This window comes from Canis lupus, chromosome 18 (assembly GCF_011100685.1).
Source record: "Canis lupus familiaris isolate Mischka breed German Shepherd chromosome 18, alternate assembly UU_Cfam_GSD_1.0, whole genome shotgun sequence".
Lineage (NCBI taxonomy): Eukaryota > Metazoa > Chordata > Mammalia > Carnivora > Canidae > Canis > Canis lupus.
In genome coordinates this window covers 14,331,302-14,356,111 of record NC_049239.1, presented here as the reverse complement: position 1 = coordinate 14,356,111, position 24,810 = coordinate 14,331,302, and the positions used below count along the sequence as shown (strand labels likewise).

Here is a 24,810-nt window from a genome sequence, read left to right as displayed (position 1 = left end):
ACCTCACCTCATGCCACCAAGGTTGTGTCAACTTTGGCAGAGGGGTGGTGGCTGGAGCAAGTCAAGCTCTGTCATTGCTTTCTGGTACCAGGGCTACTGCCCCCACGATACATAGGGCCCCAGGCAAACATGTTTTGTTGGGCCCCTAATCTATATAAACAGCTTGATTAAAAAATGTTTGACAAAATTCATGGGTCCATGGGAGATATAGGATTATATTATAGATATAAGTATAGGATTCATTCATGAAAATTTAGAATAATCAGCAAGGAAGTGGTAATTATTTTTAAATTTTCCAATGAGAGCTTATGATGATTTGTTATAATATCTCTATGACAGTAGGACCATAGGAGCTATCTCTTCCTATTTAGGTCCAGAAACCATAGTATTCATCTCCTTCCTTGTGAAATGTGCTCTACTTGATGAATTTCATATCTCCCACCACAAGGAAATAGTGGTAATGCATTAATTACTCATAGTGCCATTGTCCTTCAGATCCTCAAAACAATGTGAATCTTCTTGGCCCTGCAGTTCTTTAATATCATCTGTTTAACACTGGATATGTCATAACTCACGGCGTGGCATCATTTTTCATGCCACTCATGAAAGCTGGCTTCCAATGACTCTCACTGTGTTTCATTGATGGTGACCACAAATGTAAGCCTTAACTGGAGCATTAAGAAAAATGAATGATATTTTGCTCTTTTGTCATGCTCTTTTGTCTTTTTTTTGGATTTTGATAATACAAACATAGGAAAACACATCTTGTATAAATTCTCTTGAACTCTGTAGGTCACGATTACTGCATTCTTAGAATATGATCTCTTTTAATATTGACTGTATTCTGACCTTCATATGGTCATCAGTGAGGGGGACAGGAAAGTGGCTCATGGGCAGAGCCACTACAGTAGTTCCATTAGCCAGTGTGTGGAATCTCTGATCCTTTCCTCTGAGGGTTTAGGTAGATCTGAGAGATCTTGAGGTCATGATATCAATCAGAAGCAAAGGAAGACTTCAATTAAAAATGCCTGTTGAAAAAAAAATGCCTGTTGGCATTTACTGAGCAGTGGTTTCAAAAGCTCTTGGGAGATAGTTGTGGCCAGCTACAGAGTGTGCAGCCAGATGTGAAGGGTAGAGCCTGTGAGACTGTGGGGTGATCCTGGGTACTAGTGACAGAGGCAGTACAGGTAAAGGATCCTGGTTGCCACCCCTGCTGCCTTCAGATACTGTAGAATGGATGCAGCATCATGGCCTGAACATAAATAGGAAGATTTGACTGGTGGGCTCACATGGAGAGTTAGTAGCCCAGAGTTCTGAGCTTGTCGTCTATCTAACATGAATGAAAATCATTCCAAATCAGTGTGTCAGTACCAGTCAGGTGGTCCAACCTCAAAAGAAATCCTCTCTAGCCAACAGGATTGATCAGCTCACCTGGTTCCTTCCTTGGGGACAGACCCAGGTAATGGGACCCCAGATAGCCCTACAGGCCCAAGTCCTGGAGCTACTCCAGGCATCTCATTAACCCCAAACAGGAAGCACTTTAGAGGGTTGGAGAGCAACTGAAGCAAAACGAAAACCAGGCCTATTCTACATGGTTCTCAAGTGGGGCTCAGCGACTCCACCTGGTTGGCAGCCGTAGGTGGGAGACTTGTACTCCCAAGTATGTGCTCCCATCCCTCCTCCTTCCTCCTCTATACTGCCCAGGTCTAGTGGTGATATTGTCCGGCACCACAGAATAGACCCTAGCAAAATCAAGTGTAATTTTGCTTTAGACCTTTGCCTCAAACTTCTTAGCAAATCGACCTTTGATTTGTCCCTGAGTTATAAATGATCTTTATCTTTCTACAGTTTTATCAGCACATAAAAGGTATTTACAACATTTACCTGGCTAACAAAGTGCTTTTCAAATCCAAGTGATTTACTCCTCAGTTTCCTTTTCATTAAAGCCAATTCCCTTTTAAAGAGAGACTTGTATTACTGAGACTATATTTCTTTCTGAAAATGAGGCCTTACTTACACTATTCTCATCCACAGGCTAGAATGCAGACCTCCTGGTACTAAGGCCAAGGTCACCCAGGACACACAAACACATTTGTGTGTTCTTGTAAGTACTGGAGGCCATGGGCAACACAGTGGGAGTGAACCGAAGCCCCACTTCACCTCTGCCACACGAAACATCAGAAGGCTTTCCCTCGCCATCCTCTCTGCTGGTGAGCCCTTTTGCTGGGAGCCCTGCCTGAGTTTAAAAGTTTTGGTTTAGGGGATCCCTGGGTGGCGCAGCGGTTTGGCGCCTGCCTTTGGCCCAGGGCGTGATCCTGGAGACCCGGGATCGAATCCCACGTCGGGCTCCCGGTGCATGGAGCCTGCTTCTCCCTCTGCCTGTGTCTCTGCCTCTCTCTCTCTCTCTCTCTGTGTGACTATCATAAATAAATAAAAATTTATAAAAAAAAAAGTTTTGGTTTATTTCACAGTCATATTTTTTCTCTTCTTCTACCTTTACGTTTACTCCAGTTGTTCCTACTACTTGGGCAGAGTCCAAATCTATACTTTTAGGGAAATTCACAAAATTTTGTGAAAAATTTTCTAAATTTAAGGGTTGCCCCATAAAGTAATGAGGAAGCAATTTCTTAATGTTTTATCTTTCATTTAAGATATGAGCAGCAGCTATTCTTCAAAGAGATTTAGGCAGTCCTTGACCTTGACACAACTTTTACAAGGTCTCCCCATTATCGCATGTTGGATCTCCAGAACTCTGCTGAACATTTATACTGCAGGTGACAAATAGATATTAAGCCATTTTATGGTGGTTCTGTATGCCTCTTCACATTCTATTTTTGGCAATCATTATTTTTGGGTACCCATCCAATTATCTGAATATCAATAATATTTTGCTTTTATTTTCTTGTAAATAGGAACAGGAGGTGGTAAAATGAGAATGCCAGTACCAGTGATAACGCAGTTAGGTATGCTGACGGCAGGTAATCTTGACCTTCAGTAGATATTACATGGACCTCAAAAGGTTGACTGCGAGTTTAGTTGTAAAGAAAAATAACCAACTAAAGACTACAATGGTGAATCAATGGAGAAATTGGATTATCTGCATAAGTGTGATTGAGAATGAGTAGTGACCCACATGCAGGGAGAAGTGCATGAGGTTGCTGCTGACCTCTTCTCAGAGAGGATGGTGACAGGCATTCCACTTTCTCTTGAAAACCATTTCAAGAAAACTTATCTGATACCACTAAATAGAATCCCCACCAGCTAGTCCTTATTCAAGCTTTACTTTTTTATTTTAAAAAAATTTATTTATTTATTTATTCATGAAAGAGAGAGAAAAAGAGAGAGGCAGAGACACAAGCAGAGGGAGAAGCAGGCCCCATGCAGGATGCCCGACATGCAACTCGATCCCAGGACTCCAGGATCACGCCCTGGGCCCAAGGCAGGTGCTAAACTGCTGAGCCACCCAGGGATCCCCCTTACTCAAGCTTTAAATAAGTTTTTTCTCTCAGCTGTGATAACTGGCAGCTGAGGTAAGAAATAATTTCAAAATCCATAATTTATTACCTATATGTTTGTTTTTAATGTATTAAATGTGTTAAATAATCTGTACACATTGCATATTCATGCAAAAAATGATGTCTTTAATCACAAGCATAGATTTTATAATGTGAGCTCTCTAGAAGTAGAACCCTCTTTATGCCTACTGTTTGACTTTCAGATCCTTGACTTTCAAATATGCTTTCAGGAGTTCATTATATACCAATGTAAAGGACTTTAATTATATATGATTTATTGGGGAATGATCTATCTCTCTTGTTAAGAATGCTGTGGTGTTCTTTTGAAAAAGGATGTTCTCTCTTACAATGCAAATGTTGAATCTGTTTTCTGTATGTTTCCATAAATAAATGAAGCAGAAGTGTCCTTCAGTATCCAGGTCAGTCACTTGCTCACTGGCTTTCAGGATAGGGACTCTACCTGGAGACATTTAAAAGGCAACAAACAAATAACACTCTAAACAAAGCCACTGACAGTAATGGGTCTGACCATGTGCTAAGAACACTGTCACCATGATTCAAATAGAAATGACCATTATATGTTGAAGAAACTAAGAATCAAGAGGATGCAGTTTAATCTTCATAGGAAACATGGAGGTAGACCCTACACCCACCCCCAAAGCTTGCCTTTCCCTGGAATCTCAGGTTTAAACAAAATCAAAACTTTAAAAAAATACTCATTGACCTTCAAAGTAGATAAAGTATAGATTCTGTTGCCAATAGAGCTGTTTTTATTTTTCTCAAATATGTTACAGTGATCTTTCACAGCCCAAAGCTTCTGGTGACCTATTTTTTAAACAGTTCTAAAAACATAAATTTCTAAATACATGTTGCCTTAAGTAGTTTATAATCTGAAGTTATAATCCCTTGTCTGTGATTAAATGTTTAGACGTATCAAAGTAAAGGTTTTTGGTAACAAGATATATCTTATTTGTATTTTGGAGAACCTTAAAGAATAAATTGTAAAATCTAAATATTTAATAATTGTACCCATAAATTTTAAAATCTAAACGTTTAATAACTGATTTTCTAGGTTAGCCTGTGTTTAAAAGATAGATTCTCAGTGGAAGCTGAAGGTATTCCCCTAGGAGACAATGTAATTGAAAGATTTATCTAAGATGTTGATAGATTAGGCTTAGATAAAGGGTCAGAAATTTGAGAAAGTGCAATTGAGTCCATAATATATGAAAATAATTTGGAAATATATATGCACAGGAAAGAAAAGTCTGGAAGGATAAATAAGAAATTGTTAACAGTGATTATACAGATTTTATGGGATTAGGTGTTTTATTTCATTCTGTTGTTAAAATTTTTATAATAAAAAGGTATTTTTAAATAAAAATAATAATTTTTAAACACGGAAAAGAAAAATTTTGGAGTAGGGAGTTATTGCTGTTACTGAGGCCTGCTATTCCTCTGGCTCTCAGTGGTCTCTCAAATGAAATAGGTGTGGGAGAGGCTTAAGGAGCAAAGGATTTCAAATTTTGCATTATTCCATCAACAATGTAATAATCCCACTTTGCATTTCATCTGGGAAGTTTTAATGCTCTCTTTATACCTAATAATAGAGCTTAAAGTCACCAAATAGCTTAAGTTCTAAACCTTGAATAACAACTTTCTAAACTTGAAGGTTTTAAAATTAAAAAAAAAAAAAAGACTGAGCCAACACTAAGGAGATGGTGCTTCTGTTCAGGCATAATTTGATATTTGTAGATATTTATTACAGATAAAATACATACTGAAGCCAAAGATCTGATCTTGATTAATCTGATCTTAATCAATTAATTGATTAATTCATTGTAAGGACCTAATAATTTTTTTATAGCACTTGTTTGGTCATTAGGAACATGTGAGTTAATGTCAACATTGTTTCTTACTCTCTGTAAATGCAGACTAAGAAGTTTTTAACTTAGGTATTTTAGTTTGTTTTTCTCTAAAGCAAAGTGGCTTTTCCAGTGAAGGCCATGGAAAAGAGCTCCACAGTCAGAGCAAACTCCCCTTGTGTCTGGGGGTACTGGGATTATTTTAAATTGTTATGCTAGCCTACACTAGGCCTTTAAGAATACAGTTAAATTTTTAGCTGATTGCTTCTTGTTTTGTTTTTTTTTAAGATTTTATTTATTCATTCATGATAGACGTGGGGGGTGGGGAGAGAGAGAGAGAGAGAGAGAGAGAGAGAGAGAGGCAGAGACACAGGCAGAGGGGGAAGGAGGCTCCACGCCAGGAGCCCAACGCAGTACTGGATCCCCGGACTCCAGGATCACGCCTGGGGCCAAAGGCAGGCGCTAAACCGCTGAGCCACCCAGGGATCCCCTTCTTACTTGTTTTTATTCGGATCACCTCATCCTACCTTGCTCTGCCAAAGGTAAGGCTGTTCATTGTGTCAAGCTGTCACTCTCCAGAATGTAGTTCACCTGGTTGTCTTATGATCTCAGTTTTTGATGGATTCAAGAAAATTTGTGATTTTGTCAACTGCCCAGCTCTGTCTCATCAGTGTGGGAGCAAAGTTCTCTGGAAGCTTTCTCTATCCTAAATGGAAGCAAAACCAAAATCATCTCCGTCTCTTATAATTGAGGCCTAGAAAAAGAATGGCTTTTCCATTCTACAAAACTTTGGATTTTTAAACAATATTTACTTTCATTTTTGTCTGCCATTTCTTCCTTGAGCTCCTCTCTTTCTTGTAATACCTAGCCAAAGACAGCCACATACACTATTTACATTTTGTTTTCTAACATGCTCCCGAACTGCTGGCACACTCTGATTATGCTCTGCCTCCCCAAATGATTGCAGGTGGAAGCTGTAGAAAATGTCTTGCTAATGTATCATTTGGATCAGCAGCATTTCAACCTGTAATATCTGTGTCTTCACTGCTTTCCTTTAAAGAAATGCAAGAAAACACCTCAGGTGTTTGTTATGTAGCATCCAAAAGGGACCAACTTCTAGTCAGGATGAGTTATGCTATGCTGTGCAGATCTCTGGCTTAACATAAAGGATTTGTCTCTATTACAGGTTTTATGCACACTGGGGATCCCTTCTTTATATGATAGCATTTAGGACGCATCGCCTCAAAAGTCGCTATGCCAATAGAAAGATGAAGAAAGCACATTGGCTTTAAATCACCTTGATCTAAAAGTGACCCCTGTACTTCTTCTCATGTTCATTGGTCAGAGTTACTCATTGGAGCCAACCTAAACGCAACAATGTTAAGAAACAGGGGAGGCAGGAACCCTGGGTGGCTCACTGGTTTAGCACTGTCTTCGGCCCAGGGCATGATCTTGGAGACCCGGGATCGAGTTCCATGTCAGGCTCCCTGCATGGAGCCTGCTTCTCCCTCTGTGTCTTTGCCTCTCTCTCTCTCTCTCTCTCTCTCTGTCTCTCATGAATAAATAAATAAAATCTTAAAAAAAAAAAAGAAACAGGGGAGGAAATGGATATTACCTTTGTTACCCTATACTCTGTTTTTCCAATATGTGATCAGCAAAGGAATAAGACTACCCTTTCTCTTATTACTATGTTGAATCAGAGTTAGTAAATATATGTCAGACGTAGCATCATCTCGTAATGCACTAGGCAGGGCTCAGGCCACCTTAAATTGGTCATTAACTCCTGCTCTCCCCTTCCTTATATTTTCCCATGAGGCTCAGATGAAACTAACATTGGAGGACATTTAAGCTCATACAGCTCCTCCATGCCCATACATCACTACAAATGATTTTCAGGCCTTGAAAGCACTGATAACCAGAGGTGACGTTAGACTGGCACACACCAATGTGGTACACTGTCCTTTATACCCAAGAGCCATTCGGGCTGGTTGAGTATCCATCCTGCTGGATCAGAGCCCATGCCTTATGATTATTTATTGTTCTGACTACCACTTCTTCTTCTTTTCTTCTTTTTTTTTTTTTTTCTGACTACCACTTCTGTTTACTATTCAAATATACCAAATTACTTCTAGATTGTACTAGATCCTCCCAGGGCTTAGTGTTTTTTGTTTTTAGACACCAATTCAAACCAAACAACATGAATGATAATGTAAAGATTTATGTTAAGTTTCCTTAAAAAGGCAGCCCAGAAGGCTTGCTCAGAGCGTATCACCTGAACCTTTCCATACATCCTCTCTTTGCCTCATTTAGAACTTTTCACTCATGGCAACAGACAAAATTTCCTTTTTCTCTTTGTGCACACAGTCATATTTCTATGAAATGGCTTTTTGAGTTCATATTCTTTTCCTATCTTGCCTCCTTTTCCTCTACAAACTGTACACCTGGCCCTCCCTGCTGCACAAGGCCATTTGGTAGGGTAGACTGATCCTACCGGGCTGTTTTACCAGGACTTAGAAATCTGGTGAATATATTCATTAGTCACTATTTTATTTTAGATCATACCAATTCTTACATCAATGATACTCAGATTTTTGTCACAAGAAAAAATGAGAAGACACCACTCTCAAGATGCTGACTTTTATTTTTTGTGCCATAGGCAGAAGCTGAGTAGCTGGCTCACCATATTGCATCGAGCAGGTTTTCAGAAAAAGAGTGTTTCTATCTCAGTCATTGCTGATGAAACCCTCCATAAGACTGGAATCTGCCAACTTCATCACAAATGTATGTGAACGACAGATTTTCCCTGCCTCAGACATTAACAAACTGCAGATGGTAAATAGTTCTTTGCTTTAAAAGCTAGATTTATTTCACAGTCTGCTAAAATGCAAATACCCAAAAAAGAACACAGCTCCTTGCTGCCACAGGTTTGCCAAAGTCTTTGTTCTCAAATAATCTTAAATATAACTGCCCTTTGAGAAGTTATACTCTTGGAATAAGCAAAATTTAATGCTTGAGTAATCAAACTGATTTTGTCCATGATATTATTATAATTTTTAAGAGAAAAATAGCATCAATCCTCATAGAAACTGCCCTTCTCTAATAGATAGCTTGAAATCGCAATTATTTTGCTCCCTTCTTCCAAAAAAGATATATAGATGAAAGACAGACAAACAGGCAATTATTTAACAGATAAAGGGACAAATGGATAAGTGAAAATGGAACAGAAACTAACATCACAGAGAAGCACAGTGCTCGGCTAATTGGGGGCTAATGCACCTATGTGACAATAAAGAATTAATAAGGATTCTTCTGGTCTTAATGGTGATGTAATAAAGACCCTGAACTCACCTTCTAAATGGACACACTAAATCTACACTTATTTATAGAGCAATTCCTCCTAAAGAAGAACTGAAGGCTGATTGAATAGTTTCTGCACAACACATGATAAAGAGATCACAAAGAGAACAGCAAAAGAGATGGAGACCTGGTAATGAAGGGAACCCTGACCTTCTAGTGCTGCAAGCTGTAGCGGAGAATGGTAGTACTGAGGGACTGTGAGCAGATTTGTCTGCCCTGGGGCACAGAAAAAAAAGATAGCTGTGACTAAAAAGAGCAACTTGAATATATGGGAACCAATCCTAGGACCCTGCCAAAATGGGGGGTGGTTGCTGGAACTCTCTCCAAGTCAGAGGGGCTGGTGAGTGCCATGGCTTCTATTCCCCTTGCCTTCCACTAATGTAAGCCAACTATGGCTCCTGGACAGACTGAAGTAGGGTCTTGCCTTAGTGAGCCCCAGGCCCCTAGCTCATACCAATCCAAGCTATCACACCAGGGCAGTGTGCACACCACGACCCCCTTGCTCAGTGCTTACTACAGTTCCAACCATTTTGTCAAAGTGACACAGGCACAAGGTACCCTGAAACACTCTAGGCCAATCACACCTCAGGGCCAAATGATGTGGTTGGGTATCTTGATGCAGGGCATTCTGAGACCTGGAAGGCCAGGGTGCCCTGCATGAGGAGTGCCCTGGAACTCCTAACCAGCACCTACTTTGGGTCCAGTTGTCAAGCAAATCTTGTGCTGAGTACCCAGGACACCTCCACCTCCACCTATTTCAATTCCAGCTGTTCTGCCATGATGCTCACTGTATGGAGGTCCCTGGAACCCCATGTTAGCTTCACCAGTCCTGCCTGGGCACCCTCTGCATAAAGAGCCAAGAAACATGCCCACTTCAGCTCTGGTCATAAGAGAGGGCAGCTCCAGCACGGAGTGCTCTGGGATCCCCTAGCCCACACAAGCCACAGCTCTGGCCAGACAGCCATAGTCACCAGTCACACAAAATCTTTACAGGGGACTACCATACACAGACCATCACTTCAAGCTTAGGAGAAGTAGTTGTTCTACCCACTTCATAGGAACAAACACAGGAATTCAAGAAAATGAGGAGACAGAGGAATATGCTCCAAATGAAAGAAGAAGACAAAACCTCAGAAAAAGAACCAAATGAAATAGACATAATCTACCTGATAAAGAGTTCAAAGTAATGGTCATAAAGATGGTCACCCAGACTGGAGAAAGGAATGGATAGACTCAGTGAGAACTCCAACAAAGAACCAATCAGAGTTGAAGAATACAATAACTGAAATGAAAAATACACTAGAGGGAATCAACAGCAGGTAAAACACGCAGAAGAATGAATCAATGATCTGGAAGACAGGGTAATGGAAAGCACCCAAGTTGAACAGCAAAAATGAAAAAGAATTAAAAAAAAAAAGATAGGTTAAGGGATCTCTTGAACAATACCAAGTGAATAAACATTTGCAGTATAGGAGTCTCAGAGGGAGAGGAGAGATAAAAGGGGGCAGAAAACTTCCTTGAAGATACAATAACTGAAAAATTCCATGAAGTGGGAAGGAAACATATACCCAGGTTTAGGAAACCCAGAGTTCCAAAGATGAACCCAAGGAGGTCCACACCATGACACAAACTAATTAAAGTATAAAAAATTAAAGACAAAGAATTTCAAAGGAATGAGAGTGAAGCTACTAGTAAAATACAAGGGAAACCCTTAAAGATCTCAGCCAATTTTTCAGCAGAAATATTCAAGCCAGAAGAAAGAGGCCTGATATATTCAAATGAAAGGAGAAAACAAACAAACCAAACTATAATGAAGAATACTCTACCTGGCCAGATTTTCATTAAGAATTTGAAGGAGAAATAGAGTTTCCCAGACTAACAAAAGTTAAAGAAGTTTACCACTACTGGGGAGGGAGGGGCAAGATGGCAGAAGAGTAGGGGTCCTCAGCTCACCTGGCCCCACAAACTTACCTGGTAACTTTCAAAACATCCTGAACACCTATGAATTTGACCTGAGATTTAAAGAGAGAGCAGCTGGAACACTACAGAGAGAAAAGTTTTTCATTTCTAACAAGGTAGGAAGGTGGAAAAAATAAATAAAAAAGAATAAAGTGGGGGAGGGGAACCGTGAGTGGCTGGACTAAAGTGGACCAGAGAAAACCTCTGGGGCAGGAAAGCCCAGCCCTGGAGAAGCGGGAACTTTAAAAGTCCACACTGGAGTTTCTCTGGATAGAAAAGTGCTTAGCAGGGAAATCGGGTGGAATCGCAGGAAGGGCAGTGAAGCCTCAAGATTCCCAGAATCACTATAGGAGGAGGGGCACCTGGGGGAAAGCTCACCGCAAACTGTGATCCAATATCAGTAAAGGGCTGGAGCACTGCAGGCCTCTGGGGCATTTGGGAGAAGCCAGTCGGTTAGGTGGGTTGCCTCCAGATGGAGGTGGCTAAGCCCCGTTCCCTTCAGAAGAGGCATTCCCTGGGGGCACAGGTCCAGTGACACAGGCCCTCGCATCCCAGGGCACCCAAGTGGACAAAGCTGGGGATCCTGTGTTGCCCCTGGGACAGGCGGAAGTGGGGAAGGCACAGGAAGCCAAGAACTCTCCTGCCACTGGGAGCCCCCAAACTGTGCAGATCAGTGCACCTGCGCTGGTCCAGGAGCATCTAGGCCAGGGTGGACTGAGAGACTACAGTTAGTTGCTCAAGGGGAGCTTGACTCCAAAGCTGGAAATCTGACATTGCCCCTGTTGTTTTTCTTCTTTCTCTCACCTTGTGCCTGGGAGAGGTGGGGCCTCTGGGGAACAAGGTCTCACAGGGGTAAACAGCTCCCACTGAGTTTGGCACCTGGCAGGGGGCGGGGCATCTCCACCCAGGCACAGACACTTGAGAAACAGCACAGCAGACCCCTCCCCCTGAAGACCAGCTGGGAGAACAAGGGAAGAGCAAGTTTACTGACCAAGCAGCACTGGAAAGCTCCAGGACCAAGAGAAAGTAGTATATAGAACTAGACTGTTCTTTTTCTTTTTCTTTTTCTTTTTTTTTTTTTTTTTTTTTTTTTTTTTTACCATTATGACTCACTTTTATATCAGACTAAAAATATTGGAAATTTTTATTTTCTCTCTTTTCCTACCTTAACTACAATATTTTACCAGCTCTTCATTTTTAAGTTATTTTCCTTTTGACGTTCATATTTCTACAGTTACATGTCTTAGATATATTTTCCACTTCTGGATTCCCTTCAACGTATTCAATTTAATTTTGGTAGATAGATGAGATATGGGTTTTGTTTTTGTTTTTTTCTGCCTCATTTTGTATTACAATGGTGGAAGTACCTTCTAAAGGTACCTTTAGTACCCTCTAAAACACAACCAACATACACCCAGAACCAAGTGGAACACTGTGTTAGTTCATCTTGTGAGATTATATTCTCACCTCCTTCCCATTCTGCTCCCCTCTTTTATGTTGTTTATGTTTTGGCAGTCAATGTGGTCAATGTTGGGGTTTTATATAAGTATTGCTGGTTTATATAAAATTTATATAAAATTTGGGATTGAGCATTTTCTAACATACATAACAAAATACACTCAAAATCAGGAGGATCACCCTCTAGGATCCCCTCAGGTGGATTACATTCTTTGTCCACTACCACTTCTTCACCACCACCACCATCCCCCCTTTCTTTCTCTTTTTTCCTCTTTACTTTCCTGTTTTCTTTTTCTTTTGTCTTCTTTGTTTTTGGTTTTTGGCTTTTTATTTTTACTACTTTGTTTTAAAATTTGTTTTTCACTTTAGTGGTCCTTTTGTTTTATTTTGTTCTGTTCCTCTTTTTCTTTTATTTTCTGGTCTCTGACATCTTCAAAATCATCTAGGGTGTATTTTACTTAGGTTGTGGTTGACATTTTTGACTCAGCCCACTCATACAGCCACTTTGCACTGGACAAAATGACTAGAAGGAAGAATTCACCACAAAAGAAAGAACTGGAAACAGTACTCTCTGCCACAGAGTTATAGAATTTGGATTTCAATGCGATGTCAGAAATTCAATTCAGAAGTAAAATTATAAAGCTCTGAAAAAAAGCATAAGGACTCTCAGTAACTCTTTGTTACTGCAGAATTGAGGTCTACTCAGGCTGAAATTAAAAATAGATGAAATGAGATGCAATCCAAACTGGATGTCCTAAAGGCTAGGGTTAATGAGGTGTAAGAAAGAGTGAGTGACATAGAAGACAAGTTAATGGTAAGGACAGAAGCTGAGGAAAAAGGAGAAAAAAAATTAAAAATTAAGAGACCATGAGGAAAGCCTTAGGGAAATAAATGATAGGAAGGAAGGAAGACTATACATCTAATTGGGATTCCAGAAGAGTCTGAGAGAGGGGAGAGAGAGAGAGAGAGAGAGAGAACGAACCACAAAGTAAATTTGAAGAAATCATAGTTGAGAACTTCCCAAATCTGGAGAAGGAAATAAGTATTTAGATCTAAGAGATAGAGAGAAACCCCCCCAAAATCCATAAAAACCATTCAAACCTTGACATTTAATAGTGAAAATTGCAAATTTCAAAGATAAAAAGAAAATCCTTAAAGTAGTGTGAGACAAGAGATTCTTAATTTATATGGAGAGAAATATCAGATTCACAGCAGACCTCTCCACAGAGACCTGGCAGGCCAGAAAGGACTGGCATGGTATATTCGGGGTACTAAATGAGAAGAACATGTAGCCAAGAATACTTTCTCCAGAAAGACTGTCATTCAGAATAGAAGGAGAGATAAAGAGCTTCCAAGATAGGCAGAAACCGAAAAAATATGTGAAATATTTTATTAATAAAATCATGAATGAAAGAGGAGAGATCACGGCCAAACCAAAGAAATATAAACTATTTTAAAAACATATTATCGGGCAGCCCCGGTGGTGCAGCGGTTTAGTGCCGCCTGCAGCCCGGGGTGTGATCCTGGAGACCTGGGATCAGAGTCCCACATTAGATTCCCTGCATGGAGCCTGCTTCTCCCTTTGCCTGTGTCTCTGTCTCTCTCTCTATCTCTGAATAAATAAATAACATTAAAAAAAACATATTATAAGTAGCTATATGCCAACAAATTAGGCAATCTAGAAGAAATGAATATATTTCTGGACAACAACAAATTACCAAAACTGGAACAAGAAGAAATAGAAAACCTGAACAGGCCAATAACCAGCGAGGAAGTTGAAGCAGTCATCAAAAACCTCCCAAGACACAAAAGTCCAGGGCCAGATGGCTTCCCAGGGGAATTGTATCAAATGTTTAAAGAGGAAATAATACCTATGCTACTAAAGCTGTTCTGAAGGATAGAAAGGGATGGAATACTTCCAAACTCGTTTTATGAGGCCAGTATCACCTTGATTCCAAAACCAGACAAGTCTCCATGAAAAAGGAGAATTATAGACCACTATCCCTGATGAACACAGATACAAAAATTCTCAACAAGATACTAGCCATTAAGATCCAACAGTACATTAAGAAGATTATTCACTATGGCCAAGTGGGATTTGTCCCCAGGATGCAAGGGTGGTTCAACGCTTATAAAACAAACAACATGATAGATCATATCAACAAGGGATAAAACAAGAACCATATGATCCTCTCAATAGATGCAGAGAAAGCATTTGACAAAATACAGCATCCATTCCTGATCAAAACTCTTCAGAGTGTAGGGATAGAGGGAACATTCCTCAATATATTAAAAGCCATTTATGAAAAGCCCACAGTGAATATCATTCTCAATGGGGAATTACAGAGCCTTTCCCCTAAGATCAGGAACAGGACAGGGATGTCCACTCTCACCACTGCTATTCAACATAGTACTAGAAGTCCTAGCCTCAGCAATCAGGCAACAAAAAGAAATAAAAGGCATTCAAATTGGCAAAGAAGAAGTCAAACTCTCCCTCTTTGCAGATGACATGGTACAGTACGTAGAAAACTCAAATGACTCCACCCCACGAACTCATACAGCAAATTCAGCAGTGTGGCAGGATACAAAATCAATGCCCAGAAATCAGTGGCATTTCTATACACTAACAATGGGACTGAAGAAAGAGAAATTAAGGAGTCAATCCCATTTACAATTGCACCCAAAAGCATAAGATACGTAGGAATAAACGTAACCAAAGAGGCAAAGGATCTATACCCCCAAAACTACAGAACACTTCTGAAAGAAATTGAGGAAGACACAAAGAGATAGAAAAACATTCCATGCTTATGGATTGGAAGAATAAATATTGTGAAAATGTCAATGTTACCCAGGGCAATTTACACGTTTAATGCAATCCCTATCAAAATACCATGGACTTTCTTCAGAGAGTTGGAACAAATAATGTTAAGATTTGTGTGGAATCAGAAAAGACCAGAATAGCCAGGGGAATATTGAAAAAGAAAACCAATGCCAGGGACATCACAATACTGGATTTCAAGCTGTATTACAAAGCTGTGATCATCAAGACAATGTGATACTGGCACAAAAACAGATCATAGATCAATGGAACAGAATAGAGAACCCAGAAATGGGCCCTCAACTCTATGGTCAACTAATGTTCGACAAAACAGGAAAGAATATTCACTGGATAAAGGACAATCTCTTTAATCAATGGTGCTGGGAGAATTGGACAGCCACGTGCAGAAGAATGAAACTGGGCCATTGTCTTACACCATACACAAAAATAAACTCGAAATGGTTGAAAGATCTAAATGTGAGAAAGCAAAAATAAACTATTGGGACTTAAGATAAAAAGCTTCTGCACAGCAAAAGAAATAGTCAACAAAATGATAAGACAACCTACAGAATGGGAGAAGCTATCTGCAAATGATATATTAAATAAAGAGCCAAGATCCAAGGTCTATAAAGACCTTATTAAACTCAACAGCAAAGAAACAAACAATCCAAACATTAAATGGGCAAAAGACATGAACAGAAATTTCACAGAGGAAGACATAGACATGGCCAACAAGCACATGAGGAAATGCCCCACATCACTGGCCATCAGGGAAATACAAATCAAAACCACAATGAGATGCCACCTCACACCAGTGAGAATGGTGAAAATTAACAAGACGGGAAATAACAAATGTTGGAGAGGATATGAAGAAAGGGGAACCCTCTTGCACTGTTGGTGGGAATGTGAACTGGGGCAGCCACTTTGGAAAACTGGGTGGAGGGTCCTCAAAGAGTTAAAAATAGAACTGCTGTACGCCCAGCAATTGCACTGCTGGGGATTTACCCCAAAGATACAAATGCAGTGAAACGCTGGTTCACCTGCACCCCAGTGTTTATAGCAGCAATGTCCACAATAGCAAAACTGTAGAAGAAGCCTTACTGTCTTTTGACAGATGAATGGGTAAAGAAGATGTGGTCTCTATATACACTGGAATATTCCTCAGCCATTAGAAACGACGAATACCCACCATTTGCTTCGACATGGGTGGAACTGGAGGGTATTATGTTGAGTGAAGTAAGTCAGTCAGAGAAGGACAATCATTATATGGTTTCATTCATATGGGGAATAGGAGAAATAGTGAAAGGGATTATAGGGAAAAGGAGAGAAAATGAGTGGGAAAAATTAGAGAGGGAGACAAAACATGAGAGACTGCTGAGTCTGTGAAACAAACAAGGGGTAGTGTAGAAGGGCAGATGGTCGGGGTATGAGGTGACTGGGTGATGCACACTGAGGAGGGCACTTGATGGGATGAAAACTGGGTGTTATATGTTGGCAAATCGAACTTCAATACAAACAAATTAAAAATGAAGTTTAGCACTACTAAACTAGCTTTACAAGAAATGCTGAAGGAACTCAAGTTGAAAAGAAAAGGTCATAACTAGAAGCAAAAAGAATTATGAGAGGAGGGATCCCTGGGTGGCGCAGCGGTTTAGCGTCTGCCTTTGGCCCAGGGTGCGATCCTGGAGATCCGGGATCGAATCCCACGTCGGGCTCCCGGTGCATGGATCCTGCTTCTCTCTCTCTCTCTCTCTCTCTCTCTCTCTCTCTCTCTCTCCCTCTCTCTGTGTGTGTGACTATCATAAATAAATAAAAAATTAAAAAAAAAGAATTATGAGAGGAAAAATGTTCATAATGTAAACACACTAAAGGTAGTAAAGCAATCACTTATAAAGTTAGTATTAAGGTTAAATGAATAAAGTAGTATAGTCTATAATGTCCGAAAAAATTAGTTAAGGAGAATCACATAAGAAAAAGATGCAAGATATTTTTTAAAGATGCAAAATATGACTATATATATTTATTTATCTATAAAACATTGAGGCAGGCAGTAAAAAGGAGTTTCTTTAGAATATTTCTGAACTTAAGTGACTATCAACTTAATATAGGCTGCTATATATGTTGGAATGTTATACATGAACCTCATGGTAACCACAAACAGAAAACATACAGTAGACATACAAAAAATATAGAAAAAGGAAAACAAGTATAACATTAAAGAATGTCATAAATCACAAGGAAGAAGAACAAGAGAATAAGAAAGGAACAGAAAACTACAAAAACAATCAGAAAAAAACCTAAATGTACATAGCTATTAATAAGTATTTTAAATATAACCAGTGAAATGCTGTAATCAAAAACATAGGGTGACAGAATGGATAAGAAAACAAGATCCATCTATATGCTGCCTATAAAAGACTTGCTTTAGACTTAAAGACATTTACAGATTGAAAGTGAAGGAATGGAAACAGATATATCATGCAAATGGAAGCAAAAAAAAATGTAGGGGTAGCAATATTTATATCAGACAGACTCTATAAAAAAAGCCTAACAAGAGACAAAGGAGGGCAATGTCATAATGATAAAGGGATCAATTCAACAAGAGGATGTGATAATTGTAAATACCTATGCACCCAACATTGGAGCACCTAAATACATATAGCAAATGTTAACAGACTTAAAGGGAAAAATCAATGATAAAAGAATAATAATAAGGGATAGATCATCCAGTCATAAAATCAACTTGCATAATTGGATAGATCATCCAGTCATAAATCAACTAGGAAACAGTAGCTTTGAATGACACATTAGACCAGATGAACCTAACAGATATATACAGAATATTCCATGTAAAAACAACAAAATACATGTCCTTTTCAAGTGCACATGGAATATTCTCCAGGATAAGTCACATATTAGGCCACAAAACAAGCCTCAATAAATTTAGGAAGATTAAATCATATCATACATCTTTTCCAACCAAATGGTATCAAACAAGAAATCAGTTGCAAGAAAGAAACTGGAAAACCACAATAATGTGAAGGTTAAATAATATGGTGCTAACTAACCAATGGGTCAACAACGAAATCAAAAAGAAAATTAAGAAAATACAGAGACAAGTGAAAATGAAAACATAGTGCTCCAATATCTTTGGAATGCCATGAAAGCAATTCAAAGAAGGAAGTTTAGAGTGATACATACCTACCTCAGGAAACAAAAAAAAATTTCAAATAAAAAAAATCTAACCTTGTATCCAAAGGAATTGAAAAGGAAGAAAATAAGTAGAAGGAAGGAAATAATAAAGATCAATAGAAATAAGTGAAACAAAGACAAAAAATAGAAAAGATCAAAGAAACCAAGGGCTGGTTCTTTGAAAAGATGCATGAAATTGAAAAATCGTTAGTCAGAGTTATCACGAAAAAGAGAGAGAGGACCCAAATAAATAACATCAGAAATGAAAGCGATCACTCACAATGATCAAGTGGAATTTATTCTGGGGATGCAAGGATGGTTTAATATATGCAAAGCAAGCAATGAGATACACCATATTAACAAATGAAAGATAAAAATCTTATTATCTTTCCAATAAATGCAGGAAAAACATTTCACAAAATTCAACATCCATTCATGATAAAAAAAAATCGTAACAAAGGTAGTTTAGAGGAAACATACCTCAATGTAATAAAGGTCATGTATGACAATCTCACAGCTAACATCATACTTGGTAGTAGAAATGGAGAGCTTTTCCCTTAAGATCAGAAACAAGACAAGGATGTCCATTCTTGCCACTTTTATTCAACATAGTATTAGAGATCCTAGCCAAGCTTTCTTTTTTGGATAAGAAGAAGAAATAAAAGGCATCAAAATTGGTAAAGAAGAATTAAAATTGTCACTATTTGCAGATGACATGACACTACATAGAAAATCCTACAGACTTCACCAAAAAGCTATTCGAAGTAATAAATGAATTAAGTTGTAAGATACAAAATTAATACACAAAAATCTATTGTACTTTTATACACTGATAATGAAGGAGCAGAAAGAGAAATTAAGAAAACAATTCCATTTACAATTTCACTGAAAAGAATAAAATACCAAAAGTTCATTCTTTTTTTCACCAAAAAGAATAAACTTAACTAAGGAGATTAAAGATCTATCCTCTGAAAAATATAAAACATTTATGAAAGAAACTAAAAACAACAGAAACAAATGGAAAGACATACCATGCTCATGGATTAGAAGAACTAGTATTGTTAACATGTCCATACTATTCAAAGCAATCTGTGATTTCAGTGCAATTCCTATCAGAATACTTACAGTATTTTTCAAAGAACTGAAACAACTAATCCTAAAATTTGTATGGAACCACAAAAGACCCTGAATAGCTAAAACCATCTTGAGAAAGAGGAACAAAGCTGGAAGTATCACAGTTCCAGATTTCAAGATATACCATAAGCTATGGTAATCAAAACAGTATGGTACCGGTACAAAACCGGATATATAGATCAATGGAACAGAATAAAGAGCTCAGAAATAAACCCACACTCATATGGTCAACTAATTTATGACAAAAGAGACAAGAACAGGGGCAGCCCAGGTGGCTTAGCGGTAAACCACACCACACTCCCTTCAGCCCAGGTTGTGATTCTGGAGACCCGGGATCGAGTCCCACATCAGGCTACTTGCATGGAGCCTGCTTCTCCCTCTGCCTGTGTCTCTGCCAATCTCTCTCTCTCTCTCTCTCTCTCTCTCTCTCTCTTTCTGTGTATCTCACAAATAAATAAAATCTTTAGAAAAAAGAGAGAAGAATATACGATGGGGGGACAAGACAGTCTCTTCAATAAATAGTGCTATGATAAATGAATAGCTATATGCAAAAGAATAAAACTAGACTATTATCTTACAACATATACAAAAATAAACTGGATGAATGAAATGGATGTAAGATCTAAATGTTAAGACCTGAAACCATAAAACCCCTAGAAAAAGTCATAAGCAGTAATCTCTTTGACATTGGCAACAGAAATATTTTTCTAGATATGTCTTCATAGGCAAAGGAAACAGAAGCAAAAATAAACTATTCAGACTACACCAAAATAAAGTTTTTTTCATAGCAAAGGTAACCATTCACAAAACAAAAAGGCAACCTATTGAATGGAGGAAGATATTTGTAAATGATACATACAATAAGGGGTTAATATCTGAAATAAATAAAGAACTTATAATAAGTAACCAAAGCAAAACACAATTTCAAATAAAAAATGGACAAAGGACTGGAATAGACCTATTTTCAAAGAAGACATACAATGGCCAACAGACATATGAAAAAATGTTTAATGCCACTAATTATCACAGAGATGTAAATCAAACCACAATGAGATATTTCTTCTACCTGGCAGAATGGCCAAAGTCAAAGGGACAAGAAATAACAAATGTTGGACAGAATGTGGAGAAAAAGGAACCCTTGTGCACTGTTGGTGGGAATGTAAATTAGTGTGACCATTTTGGAAAACAGTATGTAGTTTCCTCAAAAAATTTAAAAATAGAAATACTGTATAATCTAGCAACTCCACTACTGAGTATTTACCCAAAGAAAAGGAAAATACTAATTCAAAGTCTTCTATGTATTCTATGTTTATTGCAGGATTACTTATAATAGCCAAGACAGGAAAGCAACCTACATGTCCATCACTACTAAATGGATAAAGAAGATGTGGTATATATACACAAAGAAATATTACTCAGCTATTAAAATGAATGAGATCCTGGGGTACCTGGAATGGCTCAGTCGGTTAAGCATCTGACTCTTGGTATTGTCTCAGGTCCTAATCTCAAGGTCCTGGGATCGAGCCTCACATGGGGCTCTGTGCTCAGCATGGAGTCTGTTGGGATTCTCTCCCTCTCCCTCTGCCCCTTCTCCTCTCCTTTCAAATAAATAGATAGATCTTTTTACAAAAAAGAATGAGATTTTACCATTTGTGACAACATGGATGGACATAGACAGGTATTATATTAAGTGAAAAAAGTCAGAGAAGACAAATATATGTGATTTTACTTATATGTAGTTTCTAAAAAACACATGAACAAAGGAACAAAAAAAAACAGAAATAAACCAAAGAACTGATACAAAGAACTGATGATTGCCAGGGGGAAGGGGCTGGGTGGATGGGTAAAATGGGTGAAGAGTTATGAGCAGTAGAGGCCTCCAGTTGTGGAATTCATAAGTCACAAGGATGAGAGGTACAGCTTAGGGAATACAGTCAACGGTATTGTAATAGTATTGTATGGTGATAGATGGTAGCTACACTTCTGGTGAGCAAAGCATATCCAATAGAATTGTTGAATCATCATGTTGTACACCTGAAATTAATATAACAATTGTGTGTCAATCAAAAAAAAGCACAACAAAAACTTGAATAAGCACTTCACTGAAGATGTTAGACATATGGCAAAGAAATAAATGAAAAGGTTCTCCAACAATTAGCTATCAGGGAGATGCAAATTAGAAGAACAATGACATATCACTACACCCCCACAAGGCTAAAATTTAAAATACTATTAATGTTAAGTATTGGTAAGGGTGTGGAGTAACTGAAACTGTCAAACATTGCTTGCATAAGTATAAATTGGTATAGCCAACTTGGAAAACAATTTATCATATGAAGGAATGGCATAGGAAGGAATAATTACTATGAATTCCACTTACAAAAAGTTCAAAATTTATGATATTCGAATTCAGGATAGTGGTTACCATTAGGAGGGAAGATGGAGATAATAATTGGGAAGGGATTCAGGGGTCTTTTGGGAGCTGGTAATATTGTTTTTCTCCATCTGGGGGACTGTTTACACAGTTTTACATTCTTTATGACAATTACACAGCACACAGATTTTTTTTACATCTTTATTATTGTTATACTTGAATAGAGTTTATTTTATTTTAAAGATTTATAAGAGAGAGAGAGAGAGAAAGAATGTGAACAGAGGAGGGGTAAAAGTAGAGGGAGAGAAATCCTCAAGCAGACTCCACACTGAGCACTGAGCCCCAGATGAGGGGTTTGGCTTGATCTTATGACCCTGAGATCATGATGAGAGCTGAAATCAAGAGTCAGAGGCTTAACCAACTGAGTTACCTAGGCACCCTGAATACAGTTTATTTTTTTAAAAGAATTAACTAGAAAAGAAACAGTAGTTAAATTTCTCCCATAAAAGAGCTGAGAATAGCTTGGGGGAAGGTAGATTGCCTGTGTGTTCTGATAAAAGGAAGACTTGAACTGAAGTCAGGATTGAGAAATGAACTAGCCTATAAAGTCTGAGAATTTCAAAGGAAAACTAAGCCTGATCCCAGGGATTGAACCTGGAAAGAATTCTGTTTTGTTGAGAATCTATTATTGTGAGAGACTGTGTGCCCATAATCACATGGCTGGAAATTGGTAGAGCCAGGACTTGAACTTGGGTCCTTCAGATCTCAGATTTGCTGCCTTTAATCATACCAAATAGCCACATATGAAATAAGGAGACAAGGACTATAAGAATGAGGAGGAGGAAAAGCAGGGAGAGAAAGAGGAGAAAAAGAAAGAGACAGAATGAGGGGAAGGGAGGGTGGAAAAAGGGAAAAAAGAAATTAAAATGAATAAAGAGGGGAGCTGGGTGGCTCAGCTGGTTAAGCATCTGCCTTCAGCTCAGGTCGTGGTCCCAGGGTCCTGGAATCGAGCCCCAAGTAGGCTCAGTGGGGAGCCTACTTCTCTTTCCCTCTGCCTCTACCACTCCCCCTTCTTGTGCTCTCTTGGTCTCTCTCTGTGTGTCAAATATATAAATAAAATCTTAAAAAACAATGACATGAATAAAGAGTGGTAGTCATGGGCATCCCAAAATGTAATACAAACAATCAAATCACCAGCATGAAGTCATAACTTTTAATATAGATTTAAGATATAGAAATAGATACAGATAAGTGCTTATACATACATGTACATAGAATCACATTCCCCAATACTGATGAACACATCTTGTACCCAAATCTTTATTTCTAAATACCACTTTCCCATAAAGAAACTAGCAATTTTTCGGAATATGGTTGATTCTGGGATAGGCAGGGAAAATATACAAGCCTAGAACAACTTCTGGTTCTAAATAGTAAGAAAATGCTCAAAAAATGACATATTAGGGAATGTAGAAGCCAGCTCAAACAGGCTTCCACTAGCTAAGTGGACAAGTAAAAAAAAAATTAATAATAAAAATGGTAGCAATGGATTATAATCCACAGCATAGAATAATTCACAAATTTATGGGATGAGCACTGAGTGTTATATTATATGTTGGCAAATTGAATTTAAATTATAAAACTGTAAAAAAAAACCAAAACAAATTTATGCCTATATAAATAATAATGTTAAAAATAAGTAAATGGCAGAAATAGAAAAATTCTTCCTTATAGCAGAATTCCAACGGATATAGAAAATGATGGAAACTGGAAATCACTATTTGACTAAATTCCACAATAATAATTATTTTAGATAAAATCATTAATGAATGCTAATATTAGTGGGTGAAAGTGTGATGATACACATGACATTTGCAGTCTCAAAGTGTCTCCTAACAACATATCTATTTAATTACAAAGGGAAAAACAATATTGGAAGATTCCACTTTAACTAAGACTTAGGTTTTTTTTTTTTTTTAAGATTTTATTTATTCATTCATGAGAGACATAGAGAGTCAGAGACAGAAGCAGGCTCCTTGCAGGGAGCATGATGTACGCTTGATCCCTGTTCCCGGGATCATGCCCTGAGCCAAAGGCAGATGCTCAACTGCTGAGCCACCCAGGCATCCCTAACTGAGACATAGTTAACATCATTGGTAGTGAAATCAATTCAAATTTTGTGCCTCTTGATATGATGCTCTAAGGAGGACATAATATCTCTGTCATATTTTTGCCCCAAATTTATCATATAAATTTAATACTTAGAAACATCAGACAAATCCAAATTGAGGAACATTCTACAGAATAACTGGTCAATACTCTTCAGGTGTTTCAAGATCATGAATCAATATCAAGGTGGTTCTCAACCTTGGCTGCCCTTTGGGATTATCTGGGGAGTTAAAAAATTTCCTGAAACCTAAAAACCTAGAGACACTGATATAACTGAAGAAATGGAAACTCAGAAGTGTGAGTGAAGAATGAAATACAAGGAAGGTATTTTAAAGGTATCATTTGGAGAGGCACCTGGGTGGCTCAGTCAGGTAAGCATCTACCTTCAGCTCAGGTCATGATCCCAGCCTCCAAGGATCAAGCCCGGCATGGGGCTCCCTGTTCAGTGAAGAGTCTGCTTCTCCCTCCCCTACTCCCGTGTTCTCGCTCACTCTCTTTCCTCCTCTCAAATAAATAAATAAATAAAATCTTAAAAAAAATAAAGGTATCATTTGGAGATACCAAATGGAGGGATAGATTTCCCTTTGTTTGCCAACTCTTTTTGAGCACCTATTATGACCAGGTACTCTTCAAAATCTTGAGGACACAGTGAGCAAAACAAACTTCTTGGTTTCATGGGCTCACCTTCTAGGTGGGGAGATGGAAGATAAATACATACATTAAATATTTACCATATATGTAATTTAAAACTCTGTTAAGAACCACAAAGAAAAATAAAACCAGGTAATGGAATAGACAATGATGGAAGTAAGGGTGGGGAAGGCCTCATGGAGAGGATCACATCTGGGTGAAGGGAAGGAGGTAAGAATGTTCCAGCCCAAGGGCATAGCAAGTGAGAAAAGAACATATTTGGGCAGCAGAAAGAATGGCACGGCCAATATGCCTCATGTGGAGTGATGAGATAGCAGAGAA

General features: G+C 38.4%; 1 long non-coding RNA gene across 1 annotated transcript in view; it reads right to left on the bottom strand.

The window, feature by feature from the left end:
* Nucleotides 1-3,677: 3,677 nt before the first annotated feature.
* The window catches only part of LOC106559957, a 70,408-nt gene continuing 49,275 nt past the window's right edge, over nucleotides 3,678-24,810 (bottom strand). The window contains exons 3-4 of the long non-coding RNA XR_005372911.1: nucleotides 5,905-6,083; nucleotides 3,678-3,975 (exon numbers count right to left, since the gene is read on the bottom strand). This is a non-coding gene — a long non-coding RNA (uncharacterized LOC106559957). The remainder of the gene's footprint in view (nucleotides 3,976-5,904; nucleotides 6,084-24,810) is intronic.